This window comes from Macaca nemestrina, chromosome 9 (assembly GCF_043159975.1).
Source record: "Macaca nemestrina isolate mMacNem1 chromosome 9, mMacNem.hap1, whole genome shotgun sequence".
In the NCBI taxonomy this organism is placed as follows: Eukaryota; Metazoa; Chordata; class Mammalia; order Primates; family Cercopithecidae; genus Macaca; species Macaca nemestrina.
In genome coordinates this window covers 8590737-8605396 of record NC_092133.1, presented here as the reverse complement: position 1 = coordinate 8605396, position 14660 = coordinate 8590737, and the positions used below count along the sequence as shown (strand labels likewise).

Genomic DNA, 14660 nt, shown 5'->3' with positions numbered 1-14660 from the left:
TATGACCCACTGTATCTTAAATACAATGTGTGTTAGCTCAGGTCTTCCAAAAACCGAAGCCAAGACACGATCAGCTCTGGAAGAGACTTCTTGGGGAGGCAGACAGGCGGGGAGGCAGAGGGATACGCAAGTCTGACAGCAGATGCAGATGAGATGGCAGGGAAGGCAGGAGGCTGGGGAGGAGGAGCCTTCACCTGCTGTCCCGGCTGGGAACAGCCCGCAGAGCGCAGGCTGTCTGGGAACGCCGTGCTGGATTTCCACCACGGGATTCAGAAATAGCAGCTGGGACCACCAGTCACTCACATTCCCAGAAGCAGAAGATCAGGAGCGTCTTCATGGCTACCACACCATGCCAGGTCATTGCTGCAATTTTACAGCCCGACTTGCTTCTAAACTTGGCTTTAAGGGTACCTAGCGGAACCCAAAGTGTTTAGTGGATGTCATTCAGGTAGGTGGGAGGCCCCCAAACAAGGGCAGAAGGGAGGGGCAGAATCTACAGGACTCAGTGAATAAATGGGCAAGAATGAGTGAAGTCAAGCCACGAGGTTCATTTAGGCTGGTGAATGGGAGATGGCGCTGCCTTCTATCTAACCCAAGCGGAGTATGGGACAGGGAGAGGGGCAGCGGCAGGTTGGGACTACCCAACTCTCTGTACTACTTATGTTCACATTGTCTGCTTTAACCAACAAGCCTAAAATTGTGTATCAGCTCAACACATTAGAATTTGATTTCTAAATCACAAGAACATCAGGCTCATGTTCCTAATGGGCAACTCTGCTCCACAGAGTGATTCAGGCGCCCAGAATCCTCCCCCAGCACCTAGGCATTCTCTGCTGGATTTTCCACATCCAGCTGACAGTCAACAGAAGAAAAACTGGGCAACGCACACTTGTTTCTTAATTATTGCTGCTGGGAAGTGATACACATTGCCACCCACATTCCATGTGGGAACTATCATGGGGCCTCCGACAGATGCTTGGGGTGGTGGCTGGGCAGCCACTCCAGCAGCAAGTCCCCATGAGTGGATGGGAAGCAGGGCCCTTTGGTGGACACCTAGTGGTCTCCGCCATACTTACCTTCTGTCTCAGTCCTAGGTCAGGCTTATTTTGGAAGCATTATAGCACTCTGGGTCTCTGAACACAAGAACCCTGGATGATCTGACCACTGAATCAAATCAGAAAAGAGAGGCCAACAACTCTAGAAATGCAACTAGTAAATCCTCTGGTGACAAGTGGAATTTCGCTGACCAATTCAAAAGTCCAGCAACTGCCTTTTTGTTGGAAAATGCCAAACTCTAAAACTTTTGCAAAAACTGGTTCATGTTCTTCAAGTCTAAGATATCATCAAATCTTAGACCAGCATCATTTTATAAACCACTAAGGGAGAAAAAAAAAAAATGCCGTCAAATAAACTATGGCTTGTAATCAATTTTATGACACAACTTGAATCCAGAGATGTTAAAGTGCTGAAAAACCAATACAATGTCTTCAATGAAGTCTTCCAATAGCCCTGTCAGAAACATGGGAATGGCCATTTCACAGATGAAGGCCTGGGGTCCCCAGAGTTGGGGGACTTAGCAGCAGTCAAACAGCTGGCGAGGGGCGGAGTTGGAGGAGGGGGATTTCCAACCGCCTCAGACTCAGCACCTGGTGGAGTCCTAATCCTTACAGCTGTCTCCCAGCACACCCCCAAACTCTCAAAGCCCAAGCCAAGCACCAGTATTCGCACATTCATATTGACTCTGAATCAAATGGCAAATCAAGCACCTTGGGTATATAATACTTATAAACTTATTTGAATTAAAAAAACTCCACTAAAATATGGGTTTTCATGTGCACAGCACTTTACCAACAAATTCCACGATATTCAAGTGAGAACACATGATGTACTGAAATACCAACAAGAAGCCGATTTGGTAAACAGCGGAGTGCTATTTTCACATCATCCTAATGAATTTAGTTTCAATAAACACAAATCAAGCAAACACTCTGAAAATTTTAACAGTATGGCAAAATGACGCTTAGAATGACAGCCCCAGAAGACGAAGTCTGTTTTGACAAGTGCCACCACAAGGAGAGAAGAATCAAAATGGATGACTGGGTTTACAGGGTCTGCCTGTGGCCCACATACCTGAACTTGGCCCTGCACCTGCTTGCTAAAGCTCCTTGACTATGGGGGAAGCAGCCAGGAGAAAGTTCCAGATCCCTCAATCCTGCTCAAGCTGCCAGACACATTCTAAGGGCAGGTATCTGGTGCATGGAAATCCACATACAGCAGGTCGGTGAGCACCCACAGAGGACCACACAGATGCAAACTCTTGCCCATAGCCTCCGTCTCAGTATGACCTTCAGCATCAAGCACCGATTGCTGGGAAGTATCCAGAGATGGGAGAGGACAGGTCAAGGCAGATCCAGACTCCTCCTCAGACCTGCTCACCTGCCTACCCATCCCCCAAGATGTGTCTCAATCCCATCGTGCCCTGAAAGTAGTGCCCAAGTTAAAATCTCAGCAGAGAGTTTTACAAAGTAGCAGTAAAGCCAAGCGTGCAACGATCAGGCCAGAAACTCAAAACCAGGGGACAGGGAAACAGGCTCACGCGCTGGTGGGGTACTCTGCAGCCGGGAGGAGCGCAGGCAGGGCCACCTCTTCCGAGGGTGTCTGAGCAGTCCTTCAATCTGAATCCTTTGTTTTCTCCATCTGAAAACAGAGGCTTGTTGTTTGGAGGGTGTAATTAGAACGCATTTGAACACAACTGTAAACTCGAAATCGCTTTAAAGAGGCTAGTCTGGTCTTTTGAAATGATTGTTTTTGCCTTGGAAATAATAAGCCAACATGAACAAATCTAACCAAAGTTGTATTTACAAAGACTCTCAAAGCCTAATAACTTCCCTAAAGCAGAAGTACATATCCCATCTCTCCTCCGCACTGTGGGCTCTTCAGGGACAGGGAAGCGCCTCATTCCTGTTCAGCCGACCATGTGGAAAACTACAACTGACTTCTGAATGGCAGGCACTTCCTAACCATGGCTCCAAGATTGGAGCAGCTTCTTTTTGCATGGGTGATAAAACGTGGTTCCAAAAAGAAAATGCACATAAAGGCACGTAAAACTTAGCAGGCAGGATATTAGGCAAGAAACAAACTACAGATCAGATTTGAAAAGGACACGTTCAGAAGAAACAACAAATGGCAACATTCCGAAGTCCTGTCCTGGAGCACTACTCGCCGCATGCTGTTCTGAAAATGCAAATATTGAGCAGTCCCAATGACCAGATTTAACAAACCCATCACCAACAGCCAACATGACCAACATCAAGTAATTCTGTTATCATTCCCAACTCAGAGGCGGAGAGACTGAGGCTTAAAGGGTCTCATGCCAGAGTCCACAGCAGTAAGAGCAGATTCAAATCTAAGCCAACTCAAGTGCACCCAGCGGAAGCTCCCCGTGCCCTGCTCAGCAGAGACGACAGGGCAGGAGGAAGGGGGGAGAAAGGGAGGTCCATGCCTCTGTAGGGACCGCCTGGCGGGGAATTCAGGTCCCTCTGCTTCCTGGCCCCCTGCTTCCACCAGGTGAGTTCACAGCAAATTCTTGTTCTGATCCCCAGGTAGGGACCATCATCCTACCGCTCCCAGCAACTGCTGGTGACTCCTCTGAGCAAAGAGCACTCTGGCAGGCAGGACCAACGGAAGCCCACAAATGCTGGAGAACCAGGCTGGCAAGCCTCTCCTTTTCTGCTGCCCCACCACAGCAACCCCAGACACGTGGCATGGAAGGAACGAAGAGAACCTGACCAATGAAGGAAGTTAAAGCGCCCAGCACCCCGGGCCACCTCTGGGGGTCCTCAGGGAAAGGAGCCAACAGGACAGATGCATGTGGCCAGGCCTCCTCCCATCTTCCCCCAGCCTTTCCCCTTGTTCCCTCCCAACCCGGAGAGGGAGTCAGGCACAGCCCTCCCCGCTCCACCTACCCTGCTGCGTAGCTCCTCATGCCCCCCCACCCCTGGTCTACTGAACCCTCAGTAATACTAAAACCCACGTTAATACTAGAACCCACGTTCAGCCCAACAGCCAGCCCTTGGGGACCTTAGCCGACGTTCAGAACCTCAAACCTTCCCATCACAGGCAGCGGCGAGGCTACATTGTGCATGGATGCCTTGGTGCGCCCCCACACTCACTGCACCCAGCTAGAGGGGAGCCCCTTCTTGATCCAGGTGTCACTGTTATGTTTACTTCCTCTTGCACCCCGGGAGGAAACCAAGGCCCCCGTCTCTCCCTGACTCTGCCTTCTACAAAAGCCCAACCACCAGGAAGGAAGCCAATTCCTAGGAATGCCTCCAGGTGGCCTTTGTTCCTTGCAGCACCCGCTCCACGTCCTGCTCTCCCTACTGTCCACAAGGCAGCCTCCCACCTTTGTAGGCCAAGGATTCCCATCTGAGGGCTCTGAAGAAAACGTAAGGTCCCAGAATCCTTTGAGACACTGGAAAGCGGATCCTTTTTCTACAGAAATGCGTATATGACCCTCCCCATCCCATCCCCCATTGCCTCGTGGGGTTTCTGGGCTGATCCCCCACCCAGGCAGGAAGCCTTGAGAGGTCCATGGTCCGAGTCAAGCCCTCCAGCTTTGTCTCCTAAGCAACAGCTGCTTTCTCATTCCAGCTACACATGGACCAAGGCAGGAAGATCCCAGCCTCCCTTCATTTCTGGCATCCCGGCAGCTAGCCCTCCTCTCCATCCCCACGCGCACAGGCACCTCGCCCTACAGGGCTCATTCCACTGCATTCTTTTGAGGAAGTGAAACAGGCCTGAAAGATGACCCTCACCTGCTGATGGGACGCCAGGCCACGCTGGGCTCACACTTCTCGGTGTGTGGTCCTGGGTGCCCCGGTGCTGCTCTCCTGCCTGGCCCCACAGCAGGGGCGTACCTGTCCGTCAGGTGTGCATTTAAGGAGTTGGCCTCCCAGGGCAGCCTCCTGCCCTCCGCCGATGCTCCCAGTCTGTGGGACAGGGAAGTAAGGACTTACCTGTTTCTCCAGCCCATCCCTTCCGGCCCACGAGCACAACAGGACAAGTGGCCTCAGCTGAGGGGTGCTGGCTGGGCAGTGGTTGTTCATTAGAGTCACCTGGGAACTTTTTAGTATCAAGGCAGATGCCACTGTGGCCCACACACTCAGAACCTGAGGGGAGGATTAAGCTGGGATCTGTTTTCAAAGCTCTCCAGGTGATTCTCAGATCCAGATAAGGATGAGAATGAAGGGGCTGGCGGGACCCAGGCAGGGGGTGGCCTCCTAAGAGAGGTAAGCTGGAGGGAGGGAGGCCCAGGCTGGCCCCTCACCCTCACAGTTCACAGCCTACCTCCTGTGAAAGGCCAGCCCTGATCTCAGGGTGCATGGGTGGGGCTCCCCAGGCCCCAGACCCATCCCCCTGTCAGGCTCACCCAGCTGAATCGCCTGTCCACTGTTCTCTGGTTGGCTGGGCAGCTCCTTGCAGGCAAGAGCAGGTCAGGCTTGTTCAGGCCACCACCCCAGAAAAGCGTCGGCCACACTGTTCCCCCACCCCCACCCCGGTGCCCAGCTCATTAGCCCTGAGTTGAAGAAAGGCTCTCCTCTTTCGTGTGCCTACTGGAGTGGGATGAGGCACTGTGGAGGAAGTGGGAAAGAAAGACAATGAACCCCGTGGAGCCCATTCTTGCAGGAATGATGCTCTCAGCACCTTCCAAGCCTCCCTACTTAGGTCTCTTTTGCTCCTAAAACAAACCCTTGCAAAAAATGTAACTCACTCAATCTCCAACATGCACCTACTACATACCAGGGGCTGACGAACTTGAACAGTCATCCGTTGACAGCTACAAGACACCGTCCAACGCCGCCTATTAGTCCCCCCAAAATAGCTTCACTAGCACAGGGACATCTAGGGGCAGAGACGTAAAACATTCTCCCAAAATGGTCACAGGATGTTTCCCTGATGGCGTTGCCCAGGGCCTTGAAAGAGCCAGGAGCGATTTCAAATGGGCTCCAGGCTGGTGTCAGGAGCAGGAGCTGCCTTTAGCGGGACACAGGTCACCAAACCTGACCCACCCAAATCTTCAGCGCTGACATCACCGCCGAAAACGAGAGGTGTGTTTACAACAAGGTCTCACATTCCTGTTTATTCTTTACCTACAAATCTAAATTTCCCATGTGGGTCTTTACACATCTGTATCGCCAAAATCACAATTCGCCAAGATACTGAAAGTACCAACAATTTCTGAGTTTAAGGAGAAGAGACAAAGAAATCAAGGCGACAGGAAGAAGGAAGATGTCACCAGTTTGCTAGGACGTGGGCCTCAGGAGACAGGGTCCCTTCTGGGGGCGGCGGCTGCGGTCAAACCCAGAGCAGAGTCTCGGGAACCCCTCAGCCTTATTTCCCAAGGGGCCTGAGAGTCCCTGGTGACTGGTGGACTAGTCCTGAATATTACGGCTCCTCTGTCCTCACCATCTTGTCAACCCCGCCAAGGCTGCAACCAGTCCCCTCCAAGGATGGTGACCTGCACATACAACATCAAGGCACCGACTTTATCTTTTAAATGCACAATGTGCTTTAGCCAAACACAAAACAAAAAGCCTCTCCAAGATGCTTTCCTGAAACACACTAGGCTGAAAAAATGGAGGCCCATTTCCTCTTATTTTTAATTTTACATTGGCTGTGTTTATAATAAAATAGAATAACTTATTTATTTGCTTACCTTACTTGGAAAGACAATAAATTGGAAAGGCTTCATAAATCTCACAGGGAATTCCTTTCAACAAGGACTGTCAGCAAAAATCCGTAAATAACCTTCTGCCAGCCTCTAGCAATCACCTCCACCACGTTCTTTTTCCTTCCTGCTTTTGTACTAATCTTCTAGCAAACAAATCAAATCGCACACCAAAACGTTTTTATTCTTATCGAGGTAAGGCTCAAAAAACATCCGGAGTCCACTGGGGCTACTGACTCACGTGGCCTCTGAGAACACTCAGACGCAGAGAAGACCCCAGGGGACCACATGAGGGGCACCTCTGCACCCTCAGAGCCAGCCACGCTCCTCTCACTAGTTTACAAAAATAAAGGTGGTGACTAGCTTCAAAAGTAGAGCCAGAGATGCTCTTATAACAACTGCAGCGTTAACTCCATCTGGGGCAAATCGTTCGCAAAGCCCTGGGCACACACATGAGGAAACAAAGTCCAGGGCAGGTTGCTGATAGGTCCTGGTGTCTCCTCCCACCCGGACTCGGCTGGTGTCCACAACACAGCCTCCGCTCACCCGGCTCCCTTATAACCTCATGTCGCTGGAGCTTCTGGTCAAGTGCACTCATCCTGGAGCCAACTGAACCAACAGAGCCAACGGAGTCACACTGGGTGATTCGAGACCATCCCAAGCAACACGGACCTCAGGCAGCAGAGGTCCTGTCCCCACCACGCTGACACCTGAAACGCAACTGTTTGAAACTGGTTCAAATGGCTGTGTTTGACTTGAAACACATCCGCGTTTGATGGGGCTGGTGAAAATGACCTTCGGCAGTTCAGAAACAGCGGAAGATGGACAGTTTCACACAGAGGTTTCAAGGACTGTGCTAAAAATAAGATTAAGAGGCAGAAGGAGGCTCATGGATAATCAAACGTGCAAGATTGGAAAGAGCCGCTGTAATCAATTTACTTACCAGGAAAGGGTAATTACCATAACCAAAGGGAAAATTTCTCCAAGCCAAATGGTTAAAAAAAACAAAACAAAACAAAAATCAGACCAGCAAACCACTACCCAAATAAATGTAAAATAAAAATGTATGTTTCCAGCCAGGATGTCAACTGCCTTTCAGGCTCCAGAACTACAGAGCTTCACCCTGCGACCTTGATTCTCGGGTGCGAAATGACGAACTTAAGAACTCCAAACATAGCTGTGCCCGCCCGTCTCTTCACTCAGCTAACTGTGCAAAGGAACTGGCTTCTGATGAGTCCCTGTGCTTTCCATATAGCAGCTGCCCAAGAGCTGTGTGTTCCTGGGAAAGTCACTGAAGTTCTCTGAGTCTACTTTGTGTCCAGCCTGTGAGCGGCGCATTAGCCATTACTATTACGCATCCACCAAATACATCTGCATCTTCCCTGCTTGGCACATTCCTGGCACTCAATAGACAGCAGCTACTATTGGCCAGGCGCGGTGGCTCACGCCTGTAATCCCAGCACTTTGGGAAGCTGAGGTCGCGAGATCACTTTAGGCCAGGAGTTCCAGACCAGCCTGGCCAACATGGTGAAGCCGTCTCTACTAAAAATACAAAATTTAGCCAGGTGTGGTGGCACACATCTGTAATCCTAGCTAAACGGGAGGCTGAGGCATGAATTGCTTCAACTCGGGAGGCAGAGGTTCCAGTGAGCCGAGATTGCACCACTGTACTCCACCCTGGGTGACAGTCCAAAAAAAACAAAAAACAAAAAACCCGATGGTAGCTACTATTATAATAATTATTCCACCAAATTAACATATTTCTAATATTCTTGAATGAGGGCAGAGGATTTTCTTAAGTGGTCCCCTTTCAAAGTGATTTAATACTGCACACACCCAAAAGACTGTTTGCCTTGTTTTTTTCTGACTGTTCAAGTTCATCAGCCCCTGTTTTTTGTTTTTTGTTTTTTGTTTTGACTGTGGAAGCTTCCAGTCTAGGCCAGCTGGGCCTGGGCACGTAATAGCAAGCTACTCACCTGAACACGCACCTCTGGAGGGGCTCTCAACTCACTTCCCTCCAAGAAGTCAGCTGGAATTTTTGGATCCACCCAAGGGAAGCAACTTCCCCACCCAAAGTGTGAAGATAGATGTGGAGCCCCAGAAGGGTCCTGGGAAAGCATCCTGTATCCAGGACACCAAGAGGCCCTGTGGTTGCCTACCACTGCGGCCCTACTGTGCTCACAGCTGCACAACACAGAACACAGGTGGCTGGTGACCTGTGAAAAGGTCCCCAGATCACCTTTCCAGACAGTAAAGAACTTTGTTCTCATCACCATCCGAAAGCAGACCGGTGGCCACACACATTTACGACTTCCACTCAGCGTCTAGCACACCCCTTCCCCAACCCTTGCTGAACTGTCCCTGAACCCTTAAGGAGGACACGCTGGGGTGTCCACCCACCTTTCAGCTACTAACCCATGCACCCGAGTGTCCTCACACTACACTGGGAAGCCCCGCTGAAATCTGGTAAGCTATGTCCTGGCGGGTACGTTTCCATCATACTCACTGCATGGCAGTTTATTCACAGACGACCACCCAGAAGAAGCCAAGAATGCTTAGACATTAATTTCAGGCCAGGAATCAAGGTCACATTTGGTCTGAGCTCAAAGACATCAAAGGGTTTTCTCATACTGCAAATGCATGCACACAAGATGCTCCGAGATCACGGGAACGCCAGTCAGGGCTGGCCAATCACGATCACTGCGGTTTCCACCTGCCCTCAGCCTGACTGATGTGATGAGGGAAGGGGACAAAGAATGAGCTCCAAAAGGACATTTCAGGCAACGACCAGAAAATCAGCAAATGCAGTGATCCCCACTTAACAATTTCACAAATTCTAAGACTCATTCCAAGTTTCTCCCAACTGAAAGAAAATAATATTAAGGGTTGGGTGCAGTGGCTTATGCCTGTAATCCCAGCACTTTGGGAGGCCAAGGTGGGTGGATCACCTGAGGTCAGGAGTTCGAGACTAGCCTGGCCAACATGGCAAAAGCCCATTTCTACAAAAAATACAAAAATTAGCTGGGCATGGCGGTGGGCACCTGTAATCCCAGCTACTCAGGAGGCTGAGGCAGGAAAATCGCTTGAACCCAGAAGGTGGAGGTTGCAGTGAGTCAAGATCACACCACTGCACTCCAGCCTGGGTAACAGAGTAAGACCCTGTCTCAAAAAAAGAAAAAAAAAAAAGAATATTAAAAATCATGAAGTGGCTGGGCGCAGTGGCTCACGCCTGCATACCCAGCACTTTGGGAGGCTGAGATAGGCGGATCACTTGAGGTCAGGAGTTCGAGACCAGACTGGCCAACATGGTGAAACCCCATCTCTACTAAAAATACAAAAATTAGCCAGGCCTGACAGAGTGCCTGTAATCCCAGCTATTCTGAGACAGGAGAATCGCTTGAACCTGGGAGGCAGAGGAGAGGTGGCAGTGAGCCGAGATCACACCACTGCACTCCAGCCTGGGCAACAGGTGAGACTGTCTCAAAATAAATAAATAAATAAACAAATAAATAAATAACATAAAAATAAAAACAAAAACCATGAGGCGATGAGTCAGTGGCAGCTCATATCCCAGAGTGCAATGGGACTTCCTGCCAAGCACCTCCTCTGCCGGGCACCTGGGCACCAGCCTCCAGCGCCTTCTCATTACCTCCTCCTGTGAGAGGAACTAGCATCCTATTTGACACACAAGGAGCTGGCGGGGTTGGGAATGGAGCCCAGGATCGCAAACGTGGCCGTCTATCCTCCGGGCCGGCACCAGCCTCCGGGGCAGCTGACCTTCCCCGCCTCAGAAGCTCTCCTTCCTCTGGGTTTTCCACAAACCAGCCTTCTTGACCACAAAAAGGTGGCCGTCCTGACTGGCCTCTTACCTTCAGGAAAACAAATGGGGACCTGAGGGCACTCAACTGCCCCTGACCACCCAGGAGTCACAGGAGCACGGAACAGCAAGCAGGGAGACAGCACACAGTCAGCACATGGCAAGCACACAATAAATACACAGCAAGTACATGGCAAATGCACATCAGGTACACAGCGAGCACACGGTAATCACATGGCAAGCACACAGTAAGTACACAGTAAGCATATGGCAAGCACACGGCAAGTACACAGCGAGCACACGGCAAACACACAAGCACATTGCCCGGCTCCCTCCAAAGCCACTCCCCTACAGAGAAAGGAGAAAGCAGCATGGCCTGGCAGTCACTCACAGTCCCTCTGGACCTGGAGCCAGCGGCTATGGTGGACGAAAAGGCACCTGTTCCCGGGCACTTTCCAACAGGGGCTGGTGGGACACGGTGTGGAGAGGCAGCTGTTGTGTGCGTGTCCCTGGGGAGCCCAGGGGGCATGGCCTTAGATGCACCAGGGCCTGCAAGTATGGCCCAGAACTGCCCTGCCCACTCTCGGGTTGGGGGAGCGGTTTGCCTACTTTGCAGAGGAGGTGGTTATCTGCCGGTTTCAGGCAAGACTCACACTGCAGTGACTGGGTTTTGGTCCGACCTGTCCAGACGAGCCAAGCTCCTGGAGTCTCAAGCATCCCTAGGATGGCACTGGGGAGGGGGGTGTCATCCAAGCCAAGTCCATCTGCTGTGACCAGAGCACCCCTGGGACTCATGCATAATCCTTGGATATTACAAATGTCCTGGAAATTACTGGCGTCTCACACCAGCATTCACCAAACTCCTCACACTTCCTAGGCTGGTCCTTCTACTATCAAAAAGGAGTGATTTGATTAGTGGTGGCTGGGGGCTGGGAGTGGGGGGCAGGGAGGCATGAACTCCAAAGGAGCACAGAGAACTTTCCTTGGTGATGGGATGGTTCCGCAACCACCCGGTGGCTATGCCTCGACTGTCAAGACTTGCAGAACTGCACGTTAAAGGGTGTTTTACTGTATATAAATTATTTCTACGTAGGATTTTGAAAACTTGATCCTTCTCAAAAAGCAAATGATAAAATTAAATGACTTGCTCTATGCAGGGAACTGTGAAATCCCTCTGCAGCCCCCAAGAGCTTTGCAACTGAGGGGGGGCTGAGCCAGCACACACCCCACCAGGCTTCCTCAAAATCAGCAACCCCCAGAAGACACCAGGAGGAAGGGTTCTGTGACGCACACGCTCGCAGAGGCTCCCTGAGACGCAGCTCCACTTCAGACAGTTTACTCAGGGAAAATCATTCCCTTACCTCCCGTAGTTTAGTGGCCAGGACATGGGAGCTGAAAGGACACGGGAGCTTGAAAGGCTCCTACCTTGGGTTCCCTCTCCCACATTTAGCCTCAGCACACTCCCTTCAGCCTAACTCCAAACCTAATGTGGCCACCTCTGCCCACCCCAGCTCACAGAAATCCACCGTTTAGCTGAACTCCACATAAACCCTTGTTGCTCTTCTTCCCTGTAGCCCGGCAGCCCTTCAAGACATCCTGCACACAGTAGGGGTGCACCTTTATTCCACAGGCAATGTTCAGAAGAAGAAATTCTCCTCAATCGGCCGGGCGTGGCGGCTCACACCTATAATCCTAGCAATTTGGGAGGCCGAGGCAGGCAAATCACCTGAGGTCAGGAGTTCAAGACCAGCCTGACCAACATGGTGAAAACCTGTCTCTACTAACAAAACACAAAAATTAGCTGGGGGTGCTGTAATCCCAGCTACTCGGGAGGCTGAGACAGGAGAACTACTTGACCCTGGGAGGCGGAGGTTGCAATGAGCCGAGAACTCACCACTGCACTCCAGCCCGGGCTAGAGTGAGCCTCCGTTTCAAAAAAAAACAAAAAAACAAAAAAACAAAAATTCACCTCAGTGGCACTGCATTATTTTCTGGCAAATGAGTGCAAACTGGGTTACCTTATCACACCATGTAACATGTTTAAATCCTGTGTCTAAAATATTGTGTACCTATTTTTATTTGATTTACTAAATTCTAAAGCTTTTCTAAATCTCCACAAGGTAGTTTCCCCAGTAATGCATAACTGCTTAATTGGGAAGTGTACAAAACATAATTACACTGCCTAAAACTACAATATTGCTTATGGGAATATCCCCGCTCATGCATTCCACTTTATTTTGTATTTAATCTCTATTAAGATGTCTGTGTGAAAACAGATAGGCATGCTATTCTTCATAAACAGCATAAATCACAATGTCATTTCTTTGCTAACTCAAGTCCAAAAGCGGCCCCAAAAGAAACTGCCAGGGCCCCAAAGACAGTCACTTTCCACATTCAAGCAGATAAGCTCCTTGCATAGAGGTCTCAATACAGAGCCCCAGAACACCTAGCCCTGGGCCAACTAGTCAGGTCATAATTTCTCTCACCGTAAATGGCTCTGCATGCAATTCAAAAAGCACCCAGATGCTCCCCAGAAAGCAGTCACTCAAACCAAGAAGAGCAATTCCTTTCTGCCCCAGACCCCAGTTACAAACCTTGTATCAAGGGGCAAAAAGAGTCCCTTAAATCCTTCTTCATCTAAGGACACCCATGGATACTCTTTCAAGTTCACCTTTCAACACGGGGGACTCCCGCCAAAGGCTCCAGACTCTTGAAACTGGATTCTCCTGCTTCCCTTCTGGCCTTCAAATTTGTACACACCGCTCATCCCTAGAATAGGGTTCTCTGAATACACAACCATTCTCTAGACAGCCTGGTACTGGTGGAGGAGAACCAGTTCGGATCTCGCTCGATCATTAATTAACTGTGAGTCCCGTCCACGCGGCTTGCCAATTCCTCAAGTGGGAAATAATCACTGCCTCACAACAGGGTTGTTGCTAAAAATAAAATAAGCCAATGTATGACAAAGTACTTCTGCAAACAGAAACAAGCCAGGTTATCAGCCTCGCTGAAGCCTACTAATTAATAAATGCCCCGATCAAGATAAAAAGGATTTGCCATAAAACAGGTTCACTCTCAGTTCTAAAACGGTAGGTATCACTCCCAAATCGGCTTGCATCATGACCAAACAGGCTAGAGGCATAAGTGAGGGCCTCAGGGGCGCTCCTGAAGGTTAAGCATATTTGCCTGCAGAGGGAGGTAAATGCACCTTTTGCTGATCCATGTTCTCGCTCACATGGGCCAGTGTTAAAAACATCGACTCCGTGGCATCCCTCTTTGTGTGTACACAGATTGTAATAGTGTGCTTCACTGAGCGGTTCAGATTTTACGAAAATATAATCTGCACAACCAATTTCTTCTCTAGCAGGTATGCTCTGACACTGCCCAGCCTCATCTCAATACACACTGCTGCCTGGTCAAGGGTGAAATGTCAAGTGCATCTGAATACAGAACCGGCTCCAGTTTTAACAGACACCCAGGACATTTCTCTGCTGTCCTAGGAATGCCTGGTAATGTTGGAGGGTGGAGAATCCCTTTTCAAAGAATGAGGATGAGTACAGCAGAAATCCATATTCCAAGTTTCAAACAATTTAGTGGGTTATTTCAGTTATATAAAATCTTCCTTCAACCATTTTTCATGCCAAATGTTCAATAACTAGACTCGAGTGTGTGGGTGTGTGTTGGGGGAGTGGTTTGCTTCTGAAGAAAGCCAGTCTGTGTGCTGCTGTTGGCAGGTTTCGGGCTGGCTGCATCAGGCACCCCCTGGAGGAGGTGGCTAAAAATACAGATGTTAGGGCTTCTCCTTTGGGAAGAAGGGGGGCCCTCAGGAGACTCCTGGCCAGGGGTGTCTTGGGGACCCACCCTGTTCCAGAAGCCATCCTCTTGAGCACCCCCAACCCTCTCTGGGGACTGACTGAGTCACTGGTGAAAACCGAGCCCACCCAAGCTTCCTAATATTAAAGGTATCTGCTGTCCTTTGGGGCAGGGCAGGGCAGGGCAGGGCAGGAGGCGAGAGGGATGCTAGCACTTACCTGCTCCCTCCTGATAAAACAAGGCACAAACAGCCACTCCCTACTAGGAGGAAGAAGGCAGAGTTGACGGGAGGATTTGTCT

At 50.1% G+C, this 14660-nt stretch overlaps 1 protein-coding gene across 7 annotated transcripts in view; it reads right to left on the bottom strand.

The window, feature by feature from the left end:
• LOC105470205 (C-terminal binding protein 2) overlaps positions 1–14660 on the bottom strand; it is a 172599-nt gene that overhangs the window by 142572 nt on the left and 15367 nt on the right. The window contains exon 1 of one of the 7 annotated variants that reach the window (XM_071068958.1): positions 6719–8875. The exons of 5 other annotated variants lie outside the window; for them this stretch is intronic. The gene's annotated coding sequence lies outside the window, so the exon portion shown is untranslated. Of the gene's footprint in view, positions 1–2596; positions 3671–6718; positions 8876–14660 lie in introns of those variants that run through there. One more of the 7 variants, XM_071068957.1, reaches the window with a different exon arrangement.